Source organism: Mus pahari, chromosome 5 (genome assembly GCF_900095145.1).
Source record: "Mus pahari chromosome 5, PAHARI_EIJ_v1.1, whole genome shotgun sequence".
NCBI lineage: Eukaryota > Metazoa > Chordata > Mammalia > Rodentia > Muridae > Mus > Mus pahari.
In genome coordinates this window covers 66,089,983-66,109,493 of record NC_034594.1, presented here as the reverse complement: position 1 = coordinate 66,109,493, position 19,511 = coordinate 66,089,983, and the positions used below count along the sequence as shown (strand labels likewise).

The 19,511-nt window shown below is 45.8% G+C and overlaps 1 pseudogene; it reads left to right on the top strand.

The window, feature by feature from the left end:
* Positions 1 to 353: 353 nt before the first annotated feature.
* Positions 354 to 869, top strand: LOC110322679 (annotated as a pseudogene).
* Positions 870 to 19,511: the final 18,642 nt, after the last annotated feature.

Sequence of the window (19,511 nt, the reverse complement as noted above, 5' to 3'; positions counted from 1 at the left end):
TTTTTAGAGACATGTTCATGGACATATAAGTGTGTCTCCTAAGTGAATTTTTTTTTCCGAGACAGGGTTTCTCTCTATAACCCTGGCTGTCCTGGAACTCACTCTGTAGACCAGACTGGCCTCGAACTCAGAAATCTGCCTGCCTCTGCCTCCCAAGTGCTGGTATTAAAGGCGTGTGCCACCACTGCCCAGCTTCTAAGTGATTCTTAATCTAATTGTCTGGGTAAGATTTTTGAATTTTTGCTTTTTGTTTTGGTTTCGGTTTTGTGAGCTTGACATGACTTATCTTGCAAAAGAAACCTTAATTAAGAAAATGTCACCCAGGTGATGCGGGAGTCACAGGTTACCAAGACATGGCCAAGTCCAAGAACCACACCACACACAACCAGTCCTGAAAAATGGCACAGAAATGGCATCAAGAAAGCCTGCTCACAAAGATACGAATCTCTTAAGGGGGTTGACCCCAAGTTCCTGAGGAACATGCACTTTGCCAAGAAGCACAAGAAGAAAGGCCTGAAGATGATTCAGGCCAGCAATGCAAAGGCAGTGAGCAAACTCGCAGAGGCCATCAAGGCCTTTGTGAAGCCTCAGGCCATCAAGCCCAAAATGCCAAAGGGCCCCAGCTGCAAACTCAGCTACCTGGCTTTCATCGCTCACCCCAAACTTGGGAAGCAGATTCGAAGCTGCATGGCCAAGGGTCAAAGGCTCTGCCAACCGAAGCCTAAGGTTCAAACCAAGGCAGAGGCCAAAGCTCCATCTAAGAACCAGGCTTCAGCTCCAGCCCAGGCTCCCAAAGTTGCCCAGGCCCCTGTGAAGGCCCCATAGAAAAGGCTTCTGCCAGTATGAAGACAGACGGACTGCTGTGACACACCACCACACACTATTTGCAGATGACCAGTGTCCTATGCTGTTTTTACAAATAAACATGAGGCAAGATCTGTTATTAAAAAAAAGAAAGAAAAAAAAAGAAAAAGAAAAAAAGAAAAGAAGAGGGAAAGAAAATGTCTCCATAAGATTAGCCTGTAGACATGCCTGTGAGCATTTAGTGATAGACGTCGGAGGGCCCAGCCCATTATGGGTGGTCCCACCCCTTGGCTGGTGGTCTTGCATTGTATAAGAAAACAAGCTGAGTAAGCCATGAGAAACAGGCTAACAAGCGGTGTCCTCCATGGCCCCTGCATCAGTTCCTAACTCCAGGTTCCTGCCTTTGAGTTCCAGTCCTGACCTCCATTATGGTGTATTATAAGATGTAATAATAAGGGGAAAATAAACCTTTTCCTCCCCAATTTGCTTTTGGTCGTAGTGTTTTATTATATCAACACAAACTTTAACTAATCAAATTGTCAATGAACCATCACAGGCATCAGCCCCTCTCCTGAGAGCAGAGCCCTTGAGGCATAACCCCTTTCAAAGGTCCATGTCTCTTCCTATTACCAAATCAAATGTTAGGATCCAGCAGGGATTTTGGAAGGATTCAAACATTCTAACTATAGCAAACCTTAATTACCCACCAAAGGCCCAGTCTCTCACAGAGGAGGACACCCCCACCACTCTGAGATTTTGCCTGAGACTATAACAAAAGACAGATAAGAGGAAAAGGAATAGAAGTCTGTCAACAAGAATATCAAGCCTACAACACACGGGGTGCCCGCTAGCGAATCGTTTAAAGAGGCCAGCTCATCTTTAAAAAGAATAACAATATTCTGGAGAAATGGCAGAGGTGAGAGAGTGGCTTCAGCTCTCCAAGGCTGAGAGCCCACGAGATCATAATCTAGGTTATGGATGTGGGTCCTGGATGTGGATCCCTCTGGAACCCTCTCTGGAGAGCCTTCAGGCTAAAGGAGGAAGTAGACAGCCTTTCCCACATTTGCAGAAAAGAAAGAGTAGAGCGCTCTCCCCACATCAGGGAGATGGAAGGGGCAGAGAGGGGGCGGGGGTTTCCCTGCCTTTAGGCAGAGGTGGGTAGAGAGCGCTCCTTGCATTTCCTACTGCATGGTTATCCTCGGCTCAAAGCAGTTCTCCTGTCAAAGAGATAGATTTTTGGGTCAACACATTGATGCTTTTCTCCTTCCACACATCAGAGTTAGGATTTCAATACACAATCTGAGAAGACACGGTTCAGTCTTTCAAGAATGCTTAGATTTGTTCCGAAATAGGGGTGTGAATGGAAAGGCTTTCTCCCAGCCCCTTTGTTCTAGGGGCTCTGCAAAGAATAGTTCTGTTTGTGCACACAGCCAGCCCACACCCTCTGGTCCCTGTCCTGCCCACTGACTTACGCTGCTTAGTGTGCATTTCTGAGATGCATGTTTCCCTTCCCTACCCTTAGCTCTGTGGCTCTTGTTTCTGTCTGACTGTACTCAGCCAGAGGAGAGCAAGCAGGGCACACCATTGAAGGATTGATGCCCCTCTGCCCTCCCCTGCCTACCTGGCTCCTCCGTGGCACATTTCTTCCCTCCCCTTTCTTTCTCTTTCCTGATTTTGAAATCTCAGCTCTAATTTAATGTTTCCATCTTCAATTATTAAGCCTTCCTTTAGTGCTTGAGAACATCAGGGAGGTGGAGGAGACACCTGGGACCCGGAAAGGCCTCCCTGTGCACCCAGAGTTGTAGTCACTCCTGGGCCCTGGACCTTGGGGTCACTTTCCCTGGAGGCTAAACATCACAGAGAAGTCTGAGGATGTATCTTGCTGCTTATACATGTCCCAGTTGCTGGACACATCTTTTGTAGTATATTACACATCTAGAGACAGATTGAAGGTCCTGGAGCTGGTGGGTGCCCACACCCTGAGACAACTATACCACATCTTCTCCCTCTTGTTGTCCAAATAGTTCAGTTCAGTATGGAATGCATACTTACTTCTTCCTATTCTTGAGAAGGAATGAGCGTCTCAATTTACAGAACTCTACTTTGCTGATTTTCCTCAGCTTGGTAACTGTAGGCTCCAGTTGCAGGGTCTCCTCCTTACATCCCACAAACGTCCTTCAGTCTGAACCCTTTGAAAATCTAGAGCATATGGACTATCTCTCCAGGAAAGCAAACACTCAAATTTGAATTGCCGTTCCATCTCAGGGGTTGCAGAACTATGACAACGTCTGCACAAAAGTCTGGATCCTCTTACTATAGACAATGATGCATGTCAGAGATGATGGAAGAACCGGTTAAAACTTGCATGCTCTCAATTCCACATTAAAGCAGAATCATTATGGGTGTATGCCAAAAATCTGCATGTTTAATAAGCATTCTGGGTGGTCTACATTCACAGTAAACACTGAGAAGGGTTTTTCCAGATCCTTAAACTAAACTCACTACTTCTAAAACTATTCAAATGACTTTGCTCTCAACCCATGCTCAGTGCCTATACTGCTTTACCAATCCCGTTGACCATGGCTTGCCTTCCACTGAGTGAAGGACTTAGACTGCCCACCATCTTGTCTTCTTTGACTGTCTCCCAAACCAGTCTCTCTGGCACATGTTGGATATTGGTTATTTTTGTGAGGTTTCTCATTTTGAAAAGTGGTCAGGGTTTCTTTTGCTCAGTTCCATCTGAGAGTATAAAGCTACCAGAGATCTCAATGACGTGTTGCCCCTAACTGCGGCCCTTCTGTTGTCTAAGCATCTTGAGTCTGGCCCAGTAGCTCTTCTCCATGTCTTTATTCTTGTCCAGCTGTAGACACCCCCTGACCTCTCTAGTTAATCCCTTCCTTGGTTGTGCATCACGTGCATTCTCCTTTATCTCCTGTTCTTGCTAGAATACTACTCTCTCTTTTTTTTTCCATTAAAAGAAATTTTGCAATCTGTTAGATAGGAAAGAAACAGATTGGATGCAAGAAATTCTGCAAAGCAAGATGTTAGGAAGGGATGGCTCTGGGATATTTTGGGATAATAGTAATAGTACTAGCAAAGATCTATTGAGCACCGAGGCTTGGCTCTGTGCTCTTGTGTGTTTATGCATTGATTAACTTATATGATTCTCTAGAGGACCATAGGGAGTAGACTTTAGGGCTGTACCAACCCTGCACTTAGGGAGACTCAAGCACAGAGAAGTTATGCAGCCCAGCCCTCCAGGGCAGCACACGCCACAGCCTAGCTGCAAATAGAAGGTGCCAGCCTATATTCCCCAAGTTACTCGAGGCTCTTTTAAGGGGTGCTCAGTAACACACCACCGCCCACTCCCCATGACTAGTGCCTCCTTCTTATTTAATTCCCTGAGTCCTCAGAGCACCCACGGAACGCTGGCATAGCCCTGGACTTTTTATAGATGAGAAAAAATAAGGCTGAGAGCAGTTGGGCAAGTCTCCGTAATTGCAGAGCCAACAGGCAGAAAATCCAAGGCTCCCACTCAAGTCCATCTGACTCCAAAGCCTTGGTTCTCAACCATGCTGTGACTTGCTTACACACGTGTGCCCATATGTGCCCATGTGTGTGTGTGTGTGTGTGTGTGTGTATGTGCGTGTGTGTGTGTGTTCGTGTTCTGTCTCCACATGAATGTTCAGAATTATACAACAACACTATTACTAATGCTATTTCCTGCCAACAGCACATGGCTGTGGATGTGTTATGACTGTCAATCACAGCATCAAAGTCCCTGGGATTCATTCACCCATGTGGAGTGCTGACTGCAAAGGTTTAAGCTTTATGCACTCCATTAACAGGGGGGAAAAAAAAGCCAGACCATGTCTCTTCTCCAGTGTTCAGGTTGATTTTGTGACAGGATTGTGGCTCTGGGGCAGCGTAATGGTTAACCTTGATTTGTCAACTTGATGGGATTTAGAATCACCATGGAAACAAACCTCTGTGCATGTCTGCAAGGGAATCCAAAGGTTCAGTTGCTTGAAGTGGGAAGAGTCACGCTAAATGTGGGTCGCACCATCGATTGGGGTTGAGTCCTGGACGGAATAAAAAGGAGAAGCGCTAAGTACCAGCATTGGTTTCTCCCCTCCCCCCCCAACCCCCGGGGCCTGCTGCCTCACCCTCCTGCCCCCATGCCTTCTCCACCATCACAGACTGTGTCTTCACAGTGTCGTCTAAAACAAGCCCTTCCTTTCTTTAGTTGTATGGTTGTTTGAATGAGAGATGTCCTCCGTAGTCTCAAGCATTTGGACATTTAGCCTCCGCTTGGTGGCTCTTCTACGGGAGGTTTAGGGGGCGTGGTCTCGCAGGAGGAAGTGACTTTGAGATCAGATGCTCTTGCTTTCAGTTCACTCTCTCTGTGAGCTTACAGTTCAAGATTTGAGTGCTCAGCTTCCTGTCCCTACCGCTGTGCCTGCGGCTTGCTTCTGTGTCTCTGCTCTGCCGCGGTGGACTCTGATCCCCCTGGAGCCGTGAGATAAGATAAACTCTCTGGTCCTCAAGTTGTCCTCGGCCATAATATATTTATCATATCCAAAGAAAAGGAGCTAATACAATTGCTTTCATCTGATATTTTGTCACAGTAAGAGGAGCAATGAATGTAAGCGGTACCCTGGGGGCAGTAGGCTTTTCTGTTATTTTAAAATAGTACAAATTCTAGCATTAGATCATAAATTCTGTTGCTGCTGTTAAAAGTCGTTTCGTGAATGTTTTAAAATTCTGTTTTAATTATAGCAGTTATAAAGTGCAACAACTTTTAGATATTTTTTTTTTAATTAAGAAGTAAATGAAAACATTGTTATATACGAAACGACCTCTTATAAGGTTCCAGGCAGCTCTGTGGATTGCCTAGCGTCCCATCTCTCTCTTCATCGGCTCCCACATGAAACAGATGCAAAATAACCTGATTTCTGAAAGAGAGTGGTCATTGAGCCTGGCTAAAGGGCAAATAAAATCACAGGGAATCTTGTTCTCTTCCCTGGATAAGGCGAGCTGAGGGTTTCAAGAGATCTCTTTATAGCAGACTGAGCTCAAGAACTCTGCTCAGCCTTTTCAGAGTCTCTGAGTCCACTGTGCCCTGACTTTCCAAGGAAGCCTGACACACTGGGAATCCCAAGGCCACCCAGAAAGCCTCACCAGGCCAAAGGCTCACCAGAAAGCCTCCTGCGTGTCAACACACACAGCACTCACAGCAAAGGGGTACAAACAGGGGGTGGAAAGTTGGCTCAGGACTTCCTGCTTTTCCAAAGGACCCAGGTTCGATTCCCAGCATCCATATGGAGACTCCCAACTTTCTATAGGTCCGGTGCCAGGGCATCTGACACCTATTCTATACTCTGTATGCCACCTGTTATACCCAGGCCACAACCTGTCATATATTCACTACACAAGAGAGAGCACACATGCCTGTATGCCATACTATGCACATCCCACCTTTTAAATACACACACCACACTGCTCCTAGCACACACAACTTCAACATTGGCATAACAAAAAGTGAGAGGGGAACCAACATTATTGAACCCTGTGGAAATCTGGCTTTGAATTGTTAAGCAAGAGGACTGCTGTAACAAAATATCAATTCTCCCATTGGCCATGCAATTACAGCAAGATTTTCCCAGGGATCTGATTTTTGTCTGATGAAGAAGAGACCTGAATATATATGTGCCTCTTCCATGTCTGTCCTAGTTTGCTTTCTGTGGCTCTGATGAACACCATGACAAAAAAAAAAAAAAAAAAAAAACCCCTTGTGGAGGAAAAGTTTATTTGGCTTATAGTTNAATATATATGTGCCTCTTCCATGTCTGTCCTAGTTAGCTTTCTGTGACTCACATGAAAAAAAAAAAAAAAAAAAAAAAAAAAAAAAAAGACCTTGTGGAGGAAAAGTTTATTTGGCTTATAGTTCCATGTTACAGCCCATAATCTAAGGACCTTAGAGCAGGAACTTGGAAGCAGAAACTGAAGCAGAGGCCATGGAAGAAGGCTGCTTCCTGGCTTGCTCCTTATAGTTTGCTCAGCCTGCTTTCTTATACCATCCAGGACCACCTGCCTAGGGATGGCACCACCCACAGTGAGCTGGGGCCTCCCATAACAATCGTTAATCAGGAAAATGCCCTGTGGACTTGCCTACAGGCCAATGCGATAGAAGCATTTTCTCATTTGAGGGTCCCTCTTCCCAATGGTCCTAGCTTGTGTCAAGTCAGCAAATATGTAATCAGCACAATATGTCTGTGTCAGGCAATACATTACAGATTAGCACACCATGGCATCCTTCTACCTCACCTCCACTGTTTCTCTAGAACCATTACTGGGCCAGATGGACTCCAGGCCAGCTACAACTTCCCAACTGTGCTCTGAGCCAAGAGGCTCACCTACCTTCCTGTGCACTTGAGCAGGGACACAATCCATGGAGGTTCAGGGATGACCCAGCAGGCCCAGGAGACTGAGAGCCCCATAGTCAATCTACTGAACACCGCCTCCCCTGGCCACTGGCTCCCAAAAGGCCTATTTAGTGGTCCTTAAATCTCAAAGTCTTCATTAGGATTTATCCAATTCTGGTAGTTTTGTCTCAAATTTATATTTAGAGATGATCCAGGTAAAACAAGCAGAGATCAAGGTCTTGTTCAAATGGTGTCTCTATAAGCCTGGCTTAACCTCTACAGCCTCTGCTTTACCTGCCTAGGACTGAGTCAGATACAGGGAGGACAAAATGTAGGTGACCACCCTACCGTGGGCATTCCTGATAGTTATTAGAAAGAGAAGGGGTACACCATTGGGATCCCCAGGGAAGGGGGTCTGGGGAGTCACATTTCACAGGGTGAGATGATTCTGATTTATATCTAGCTAGCTTCAGTTTTGTGAATGAGATTCACAGTCCAAAGGCTGGTATCCCATTCTCTGCTCTCTGGCTATCCATTATGGCTGAGGAAGGTATGTCAGCCTTTGTACCCAAGGGTCTCCCTTGCCCGTCTACTCTGTACTTTGTAAATTGCTTGATGACTTTCCTGGGCTTAACAGATAATGTGCTTCAGGTGTCATGGCCGTTCTCCAAGCCTGCACTTCATTCACAACGAGGTGGTATTCCTTCTCAATATCATGTTAGGTTATCTAGAGATTATCATCTTATTCACTATCGTGAACTCTACTGCTCCATGCTTGACAAATTGCACTCCGACCACACTCAATGAAGAACATGTATGTTATGGTTATTGTACTAAAGAGTTTCTCCCCCATGCATCTACCTGGAAGGGCCTTCAGTACATTCTGAGACACAGCCGCAGCCTTTTCTCATGGCCTAGACCACAGGAGATTTCCTTTGCCTCATAAGTCCCCTGGGTCACTCATAAATATAAATCTGTCTAACAGTTGGATAGGTTATCAAAAAAAAAAAAACCTTTGAAGTATAAAATGCTAAGTCCTTGAGACTCGAACATTCCTGTAACTAAGCAGAGTTATTAACTGGCCAGCAGTAGTCACTGAATTAATGATGCTATTAATGATGTAAAAATAAAAGATGCTATTTTTGCTGTTATCACCTTTATCCTTTAATTAAGCAAATCTTCATGATGGCATTTAAAGTGTATGATAAGAGTTCAAGAGTATGCATATATGTTTTTAAACCCTCACTTGATGTTGGGGTCCAGAGATCCTTATGAGACTAAGAGGAAAGTTTCCATTGGGCTCAAGAAGGATCATCTTCTTGGCTTCACTTTTATATTTATTTATTTATTTATTTATTTATTTATTTATTTATTTATTTTGGTTTTTCAAGACAGGGTTTCTCTGTATAGCCCTGGCTGTCCTGGAACTCACTCTGTAGACCAGGCTGGCCTCGAACTCAGAAATTCACCTGCCTCTGCCTCTCAAGTGCTGGGATTAAAGGCATGCGCCACCACGCCCGGCTATTGGCTTTACTTTTAGACCACATCTGTGCTGTGCTCCAGTGACCTGTCCAGCCACAGATGTGCCGAACAGAGAGCCCTTCTTAAGTAAAGCTTTTGTCCTTCCTTATGGGTTCATGATACAGCCCCATCATCATGAGGAGACCATTATGCCTTCAGATTATGTGAATCAGACAGCAGACACTGTCTCACTCAAGTGCCTGCTTCAGGCGCTTTCCCGGCTGACATTTGCCTCACCCCCTCCTCCGCGTCTCTGAGGAAGAGGCTTGCCTTTTACTGAGAGCTCACCCCATTCCGCTGTAGTTTCTATGGCTGGCTGCATCTGCTGCTATTCTGCAGGCTCCCTGAGAACCCTGACTAGTTTACTATGCTGTCACCTGACAGTCCTCCTCACGCTCTTGTCACGGATGAATACTGAATGATTTCCCCGAAGCATGCACTTCTTTTTTTTTTTTTTTTAAATGACATTTATTCACTCTCTGTATTTCACCTGACTGCTTTCTTGTGTTGCAAGCAGGAGCCATGCTATGCTGCCCCTGGAGCGTGTGTGTCTACCACACAAACAGCCACAGTTTTGTGGCAGCACTACGTAGATGCTGCCCTGTGGGTGTTTTATCACTGGCCTGTTTGGAAGTCCCGTTTTTGTTGTTGCTATTGTTGTTGATGTTGTTGTTGTTGTTGCTGATGTTGCTGTTGTTGCTGATGATATTGTTGTTGATGATGATGTTGTTGTTGATGATGTTGTTGTTGCTGATGTTGTTGTTGTTGATGATGTTGTTGTTGATGATGATGATGTTGTTGTTGTTAATGATTTGTTTTGTTTTTTAAATGTGGGCCCAGAAGTGGGAAGAATGACTTAATAACTCACAGACCAGGATGGCAAAAGTGAGCTTTGATTGGTCAAAAGGTGAGGGGAAGGCCTTGTGCGGCTGGGATCCTTGAAGAACTGCTGTGGCCATGAGGGAGGACACAGAGGTCAGTAATGGGAGATTAAGACAAGGATTCAGGAAGTCACTGGGTGACCTAACCCAAGGCATCAAGGAAACCATTCTTTTGACCCGCAGATGATGCCCTCTAGGTCACATAAGATAGAAACAGGGAGGATACACAGGAAAGGAAGAGGAAAGAAAGCAGGAGGTGTGTGTGTCTGTGTGTCTGTGTGTGTCTGTGTGTGTTTAATGAGACAGGGTTTCACAGTGTATCTCTTGATCACCTGAAGACTGTATCTGACTTCTGAATACTATGTATTAAGGTACTGTGTGTGTGTGTGTTCCATATTTATAATATTAAAGATTTACAATATTATATGATAGGTATATTTCCCTATGTTAAATATTTCTTTTTTTATATGCATTTTTCTTATTTATATACACAGTGCCTGAATGTGTATCACATGTGTCCAGGTGTTTGTGGAGGCCAGAAGGGGGGCATCAGATCCCCCAGAGCTGGAGCTACAGCTGATTAAAAGCCACTTGATTTCAGGCAGTTGAACTCGGGTCCCCTGGAAGAAAAACAAATATTCTTAACCAGGAAGCCTCTTTTTCACTGAGAACAAAAGAGAAGAACGGTTCATTTTTGAAAAATGAAAATTCTGGATAGAAGAAAGAACATGTCTTGGATAAACATGGTATGCACACTTTTCTCCACTGTTACTCAGAGAATCTTCAGATGTTTTCAGTCTCAGTATTGATGATGGCAATGGAAGTTTCTAGAATGAGAAAAGTACGTAAATGTCTCTGTGACCTTGTGTAAATCACACCTGCTGACAAAGTTCTTTGGCTTATAGAGCCCTGAGAGTGGCAGGGGTAATGAGATTACTGTAGAAGGTGCAAAAGTCAACTCGGCATGGGAAAATAAGATGGCGTGCTGATCACCATCCCAAATTCTGTTGCTCCCTGAATGGCATCCTCACAGTCTGTGTGTTTCAACTCATTACATGGTATCAGTTAAAAGTCATTTAAAAGTCAGCAAGGTCTACAGAAGGATTTCCCAGGATCCTGTCATTTCAACCCACAACGTTACAGGCTGGAGGACAGACAGACGGGTGTTTGTAGCTCGTGTGCATGGTTAGTAAAGGAGAGAAACTTCCATCTGGGGCTGATATGGGAGGATGCGTCTAGCATCCAGCCATGCCTTCCTCTGCAACCTACATCATTCCTGATTTACTCTGTGTGGCCATCTGAGAGCAGCTTGAGAACCTAGAGGCTCCACCCACAGCTGTTGGTCTTTCAAATTCAAAGGTGCCTTCTTTAAGGGGGGAAGGGTATGGGTAGGTATTTGAGAGCCCTATGCTGAAGGTAAACACATCAGGGTTTTTTGTTGTTTTTTTTGTTTGTTTGTTTTTTCCTCCTTCCTTGCTCTTCAAAGATGGCTGTGCTCAGCTCGGCCCAGATGAATTCAGAATTTGTGAGCAAACCTGCTGTGAAGTCAGCTCTCTGCTCGTCCAAAGCCTCAGCTAGCAAGCTCCTTTCCAACACTCCCATGCCACGGGGTGTTAATGATATGAAGATTAAATGTCATCATGAAAGACGATTTGCATCCACTCACAGCAGAAACGAGAATTTAAAATTTCAAAGTAATAGCACAAAATGTCTCCATTCTCCCAGGTATGTTTCCAACCATGGTTTCGTATCTTTGGGTTAGCCCAAACCAGAGAAGAACAGGCTAGCAATATCCACCACCACCACCACCACCCCGCCCCTCACACCAAAGGTAAAAACCTTAGAAGTGCTAAGCCCCTCCTGCCCTTCGCCTCCGAGGGAAGGACCTAGAATTGTTAGCTTTGCCTTTAGCATTGTTAGCCTGACCTTGAGACAACAGATGGGCAGCTCTGAAGGGAAATGGTGCTTTCCACAACTGACCTGGAAACTCTCCGTCACACTTGGAGGCTAATTTGACCTGTCTCATGCAGCTCAATGCAATTGCTTATTTATGGATATTCGAAATTTGCCAGCATGGGAATTCACTCTCTGGATGCCTGCTATAGATTTTTTTTTTTCTCTTTCTAGAAGGTAATACCCAATGCAGGGCTCTGGAATCCAAACACCTGTGCACTCTTTCCTCCATGAATGTGTTCACTAACTAAATGTGGTTTTCTTGACTCTTTTTCATATTGTGGAATAGTGTTTTCAGGCACAAAACCAAAACAATACAAAAGGTTGACAGTAAAATATGGTGTCCTTTCCATTACCCACATACTCTGTTCTATTGCCCAAGGTTAAGCACAATAGTTTCTTGGGTGTCTTTTTCAGGCACAAAACCAAAACAATACAAAAGGTTGACAGTAAAATATGGTGTCCTTTCCATTACCCACATACTCTGTTCTATTGCCCAGGGTTAAGCACAATAGTTTCTTGGGTGTCTTTTGGGAAAACTCCCTGTCTTAGGGTTTTACTGCTGTGAACAGACACCATGACTATGACAACTCTTATAAGGACAACATTTAACTGGGGCTAGCTAGCTTACAGGTTTAGAGGATCAGTCCATTATCATCAGTATCAGGGAGCATGGCAGTGTCCAGGCAGGCATGGTGCAGGCGGAGCTTAGAGTTCTACACCTTCATCTGAAGGCTGCTAGGAGAAGACTGGCTTCCAGGCAGCTAGGACAAGGGTCTTAAAGCTCACGCCCACAATTACACATTTCCTCCAACAAGGCCACACCTCCTAATAACCAAGCATACTCAAACCATCGCCATCACCTATCTGTCTAACCCATTGGGGTGACACTTTCTAGGGAGGCACTATGCAAATGTCTACTCAATCCAAACAGAGAGCAAATGGCAGACCAAAATAAGGATATCACTAAAGTCCAACTCAGTGAGGCAGTGAGCGTACAGGGATTACTCACAGGGCCACAGGTGAGGGCTATGTACAAAACCATGGGAGACTCACCCCAGTGTGGATGGATGACCGCTCACGAATTAAATCTACATTCATTTCTCTGTCTTTGTTCCTCTTTGTCTTGCATCTTCCTTCTTGCTCCTCATGAGTTAACAAACTACTGGCTTGTTTTCTGGAGTTGGTATCTTCAGGTTGTCTCGCTTCTCCCATCTGAGCCAGCACACCCAAAACGGACCAAACTTGGGATCATCTGGACCAACAAAAACACTAGCTAGCAGCTGTAGGCACAGTGGTGAGAGGTGAGCAGGGCTAGCTCCCAGAAGAATTGACTCAGGAGGGAAGAAAGCAGAAGTGCAGCCTGCTGTCTGCAGAGCTAAGGATGCAGTGATGCTACATGATGCTACAGGTCAGGGGCTAGAGAGGCAGAAATGCACACAGAGTATCTATCACAAAGTGAACCAGGTCCCATGAGGGACTCCTGGCCTCAGGGTCTGGCAGGACTGGGCCGTCAAGAGAAGATTTCAATTACCACAGCAGAGAAAGTCTGGCAGCTTCTCCTTTTCTCAGAGAAGTTTGACATTTCTCTCTGGGATATTTTGCATTGGGGTTTCCTGGCCCTACTTTAGCTTGGCCAGCAACCCTATACCACCAGCTTAATGTGTGTCCTTTCTCCTGGGTTCTTCTGCGTAGAGTTCTAAAGAGGTGTAGCTCTCTTTGTTAATCAGCCCTCTACTGCTGCAGTAAATACCTGACCACCTAACTGCTTGAAAGAAGGGAAGGTTGGTGTCGGCTCACAGTTTCAGCGGTCTCAGCTCATGGTCACTTTGTCCTGGCATTGCTATGTGTTTGGTGGGGCTGAGCATCATTGTGAGGAGGGCCTGGTGCCGTACAGACGCTCATCTCATGATGTCTAGGAAGTGGAAAGGGGTAGAGGAGAAAGGGGCCCCCTCCCACTGTCACACGGGACCTTAAATGGATACCCCTTCCTAGAGTTTCACAGAACATGATGACAAAGGCTTTGGGGGTCATTTCAGACCCAGAGCTGAACGCTCCCTAAAAATGAATGATTAAAGGTCTGGAGGACACGGGAGCCCTTGACAAACTTCACCCGTAAGGAGTGAAGCCTTTCTGGGAAAATGGAGACTCCTATTGACCAGGCTCTTGTACCCTTTTTTTTTTTAAAAAAAAATTATACTATGTGAACGTTGTACCCCATCAAAAATGTTCAAAAACATGTCACCCTTTCATTTCTTGGATCTTTTGGATATCAGATTCTCGAGAGAGTAACGTTTACTTGGTTGTCAGCAATTAAACGGCCATACCTCCTTTAAAAATGATATATTTGGCCAGAATGGAAATACCAGAAGGAAAAACAGAAGAATAGGAGCTTGAAAGGGGGTGCTAAGGCTCCCCGTACTTTATTCTTTTGCTTTTGCTGTAAATACCTTTTTATCTTATCTCTGTGCTTCTTTGCCAGCTGTTTCTTTCCTGTTTGTTCTACTGTTGCCTAGCAACTCTGGGCCCAAAGAGTCAGCCTGAGGCTCTGCTCGGCCACGCTAGAGGTAGAGGTTTGGGTTTTGAGAGCTAAATTCCTCCACTAATCAACTCCCCGCAGGGATTGGGCTTCTTGCTTTATGAAGCCGGGCGAATGCGGACGGCCACCCTCCTCTGTCTTCTCTAGAATGCTGCTGGTGGTGACACCTGCCTACCTAGAAGAAAGCAGCTGAGCCTGGCACCCTCAGCCAAGCCTGCCATCTCTGCCCCTGACTATCCCAAGATGGCAGAGCCCCACCAATGGAAGGCTCCAACTCATTACCGTGTTAATTCATGGTAATTCATTACCAGGGTAATTCTATCAGTTACCTCTTTCCTATTCCCAGACAGGGTAGGGGATGCCTGTACACGTGCAAAAAATAGAACCATATACTGCATCCCTCAAAGGCTTAAATCAAGGCAGGTGTGCTCAACTGAAGAAACACCACTGAGGGTTACTGAAAACATTCAGTATCTTCATTCCTAGAGCTCCTTGAGTCATCTTGTATCTGAGGATGTCAGAGAGACATGAGGGACACTCAACCTGGGCAAGGTCTGATGCTGGCTTGATACGCCGAGGAAGAAAGAGTCCTTTGAGTAGACGTGTTCAGTGCTCCACCTTGGCATCTTTGAATCCTCTCATCTCTTCTCCTGTTCTGGGAATCACACGCAAACTTTGCCTGTAGCCTATGAGCACCGCAATACTGAGCTCCAACCTGACCCTTGTTTTGTTGAGACAGGATCTTTTCATGTGGCCATTGCCAGCTTTGAACTTCCCATTCTCCAGTCTCTGCCTCCCTCCCAAAAGGTTGTAGGCCAGTACCGCCACGTCCAACTTCCGGCTTTTGATAGTCAGAAACTCTGAGCAGTAGACACGGACAAAGGGATGAGAGGAGGAGCGTCTGCAGAAGGAAGGCGTGGGGACCGTCCCATTCTGTGGCGGAGAACACAGGTCTCAGGTCAGGATCTGAAATGCAGAAGGGACGCGCCTCACAGGCACAGGTACAGAGGCCCTGTGGGTGGAGCAACTTGAAACTGTAAGCACGTCTACCATCTTGGGCTTGACTCAGTCCTGCATCCTGTGAAGAAGGCTATGTGTTAGGCCAGTAGGTTTCTTAGAGAAGAGTTCGGTGGGTAGAATGTCACTTGAAAAGACTGAGTAAGAAGGGAGCCAATACCCCATTGTGTTTTTCCATTGGCCACCAGTGTCTTTGGGCAAATAGTTTCGGGAGGTTGGAGGTTGGGGGACAGGAGCAATTGAGTAAAAGGTATTTTCAGTGATGGATGGGCAGAATATTAGGTTACACAATTCCAGTAACTCATAAGAAGGAAATAATAATCTCAAGTGGCCCCGGCTCCCCTGCCAAGCAGCAACGAGCCAAAGGTCTCTATTCAGATACCCGTGCCACATCCACCCGAGGACGGCTGCACACAAAGCCGGCTGTTGTATCCAGAGGAAGGACCATCCTGGGTGACCACGCATTAGACCTAGGGAGGGCTGGTAGCAGCTAGGGGAGCCGATAGACCTTACAGAGCACCATTGTTCTCTGTCTCCTGGGACTGGCCAAGAGGGGTTTAATTAAATGAAAATAAATGCCATCTCAGTTCACCTGGGGAGGAGGGAGGAGGCTCAGCTGAGCTTCCATCCGATGCTTTTCAGTTCATGGGGTAGCTCTGTAATAACTAGATATTTGTGTTTCTCTCTCTCTCTCTCTCTCTCTCTCTCTCTCTCTCTCTCTCTCTCTCTCTCTGTATGTGTCTGTGTGTGTGTTTGTGTCTGTGTGTGTTTCTTTTCTCTGGTATTATTAGAGTAGGACTCTAATTAAGGTGATTGCTTTATTAAACAAGTAGAAATGACTTTTGTACACTGAGCTATCCTTCCTTCAGTTCAAAAGCTGTGTCCCCGAGAACTGGTCATCCCAGCAGCCCCCGAGTCCTGACTTCCTTATCCAAGTCCATCTAGTGGATAACACTCAAGGGTTAGGAGACGGCTTGGCTTTTAACTTTTTTTTTAAATCTTAAATGAGAACACGTTTGAAAGTCGGGTGTGGTGTGGCACACACCTGTAATCCTGGAACTCGAGAGGCTGCGGCAGAAGGTACAGATAGCCTTAGAAACAGAGATATCCTGTCGTTTATTTATAAAAGCGGGATTGATAAATAATGACTTCTGAATTTTCCTATCTGGTGAGGAGATGAATGGGAGGGGGAGGTTATATGGCTATTTTTTCTTCTTTTTTATCAAAATCAGCAACAAAAGTACTGGACCCCAGCAGCAGTAATTGTTAGAAACAGGAGAAGATGAATTGTGTCAACCCTGTGACCTAGCAAAAATTGAAAATAAAACAGTCTGACTTAGAAAAAGACATTTTTATTAAAATCATGGGCTCAATGGATAATTGAACTGCAGATCCTTTGTGTTCCCATCTTTTTCTCCGCTTGAATGAAACTAAAGCCTCAGGCATAGGAGATGCCTGTTTGTTTCTGCCTAGCCTCCTGCCCAGTCACCAGCCTTCCCTTAGCGTGGGTATCTTACGGTCGCCTGGTGCTGGCGTTTCACTCAGTGTGGAGACTGAGGACTGAGCAGTGATTGGGACACATATGGTCACTTTCTCAGGCTTATGGACATTTCTTCACCAAGGCCTCGGCTTTACCAAGCTACTGCAGGATTCGCTCTCACCGCTGGGCTTCTTTCCTCCATACCTCTTTCTGCCCTGCTCTTGCTGCCTCCCAGCTGCCTGCGCCTTTGCTGAGTCAGGTCCAGTCACTGGCTTCTTCTCCTCTCTAAAGTCATCACAGGCTTCCTGGATGCCGGCTTTCCACCCCTGCTCATCGGTTCCTGAACTCCCATGCCCATCCTCGCCCCCCCCCCCCCAGCTTCTGAGCAAAACCCCTCCAGGTCCTGCCAGACTCCCGAGACACCCTCCCCCCTCCCAACACTGTCCTCTCCTGTTCTCCACAAACTGCAAGGGGTTCTGGCAGGTATTCCCAAACTCTGAGCCCACACACAGGCACCCCCTACCTTCTTGACTCTCTAAGCTTAGCCAGTAATGTCTCTGGGAGTGCTGATAACTTCCACAGGCAGCCAGGGCAGGGATGCTACATCTGGATCCATCCATTCAAGCCTTCAGTTAAATGTGTTTTGGTCTTTTCCTACGCAAGGACCTCTACCTATTTCTAAAGTGTACCAGTAGAGGGCGCTCCAGCACCAGCACAATCAGGCACGGGGTGTGAATCTGAACCCTGCATTGCGTAGCAGGTTTCCAGTCTGTACACGCGGTCACCATTCTGGCAGGTGCGCATGCGTGCAGTCGTGAGTGCCCATATTCTGATCAGAATCCTGGTCCATGGTAAAGGATGGTCCCGTGGCTCAGCCTTTGCATTTTATACTATTAGCCTCACTAAAGGCAAAGATAATTACTATGCAACGTCCTACTCCATTCACTTGATTCACTGGAGAACAACTTAAGTTGGTGACACGTATTTCTAAGACCCTCAAAGGAGAGAAAAAGAATCTTACAGGATGCGATTTCGAAGTTCCTGCCAAGTTATTCCATTCTGTTCACTTGAAGTAACTGAATCCATCTTTGGGTGTAGAGTCTTGTGTCAGAAGATGAGCAAAAATAGTTTGTCTGTTGATGAGATCCGCTCTTGAGAAATATATCACAGGCCCTGCACGGAGCTCACTGTTCCTTGAGAAATGTCTTGGTCTGGTTAATTAAAATGAAGACGGAGGCAGAGTACAGCCAGTAGTGTCGGCTCAGGGGAAATACACTTTGGAAGTGGGTGTGTAGTTTTTATTTTATGTTATATTACTTTATTTTTGCTGTGTTTATTTATTTGTTTGTTTATGTATACAGCATGCTATCTGCATGTATGCCTGCAGGCCAGAAGAGGGCACCAGATCTCATTATAGATGGTTATAAGCCACCACGTGGGTACAGGACCCATGGAAGAGCAGCCAGTGCTGTTAACCTCTGAGCCATCTCTCCAGCCCCCCCTGGCTATGTGCTATTTAACTCTGATTTCTTTGCTCATATCAAAGGCACTATTTATTGGGCACTGTGTGTGCCAGGCACGCTGCCAAAGACCGTTATGATTCCATTCACTCTTCAGAAGTGCCGCTTCGCTCGGGTTAGGTACCTTTCCGAGATGGAAGCTCTAGGTTGGTGGGGGGAGTGGCTATAGTCCTTCCTGTCTGTCAGCATGGCCCAGGGTATCTACCTTAAGGGATGTTCATGAAAAAAGAGGCTCATGGTGAGTCTGGAGTGCCCGGCAGGTATGGTTAGTAGATAGTTGTTTGTTTGTTTGCTTGTTTGTTTTTCCTCCGCACAACTCCAGGTCCTTTCAGTTGAACTCCACATCTGAAGGAAATTCCCCTTGCTTCAACCCAATGATATTTTTATGCCCGGTGAGCAAAATTAGGATGGAGGGCCACAGCTATTCAAAGATGGTGAGTAGATGTGGAATGGCTTTCTTCTGGAAAGAAAATGGCCATTAGTGTCTATTAATCTGCTTGTGTGTGTGTGTGTGTGTGTGTGTGTGCTGGACAACAAACAGCCCTTAACTGCTGAGTGACACCATGAGGGGTGCAAAATGCAGAGAGAGCAAACACAGCCCAGACGTCGTCGCTGGCAGTGTGATCAGAACAGTAGGAAGAAGGCAAGTGCCATATCTTACCAAAACTATCCTTCCAATTCCTCTAAAGTGAAAGCAAGTCCAAACTGGGAACAGGAGCAAGAGGCACCAACATATCATATGCTCTGTCATTTGTGAGACCCACTCACCTGCCTGTGACAGAGAGGACAGAGCAAGAAGAGACTCATCCCAGAGAAGGAAATGCCTGCAAGAAAGAAGAGAAAATTCCTCCCCGGGCACAAAACTCTGCCTTCCCAGTAACAAACGTGACATGAATTAAATTGCATTTATTGCCTTTTAAATTTTTTAAAAGGTACATTTAGCATGTATGTATGTGCATGCACAAACACCTTACATGTGGAGGACAGAGGACAACTTTCAGGAATCTTTTCGCTCCTCCCGTGTGTAGGAGCCAGCAGGGGTTAGAACTCAGAAATCCATGCTTCACAGCAGACACCCACTCAGTCATTTTCACTGTCCCTCAAGTCATTTCTTTTTGCCTATCTGCCTTTTTGGGGTCCCTGAATTCTTCTGTGGGAACCACCACATTTTAGGCTGGAGCCACGTCAGACCAAGTGCTGGATCTGAAGCAGACGAGGGAGGCCAAAGAAATGTGTGTTCTGAGCTTTTGTTGAAGTTAATGGATGAGGCCCTTTCCTCCTAGGTCCCAAACAAAAGGATGTGAGGCCACAGGAGTTAAAAGGATGGGCACAGAGGGAAACTGAGGACGGGTGAATATTTGGTCTAGGGTC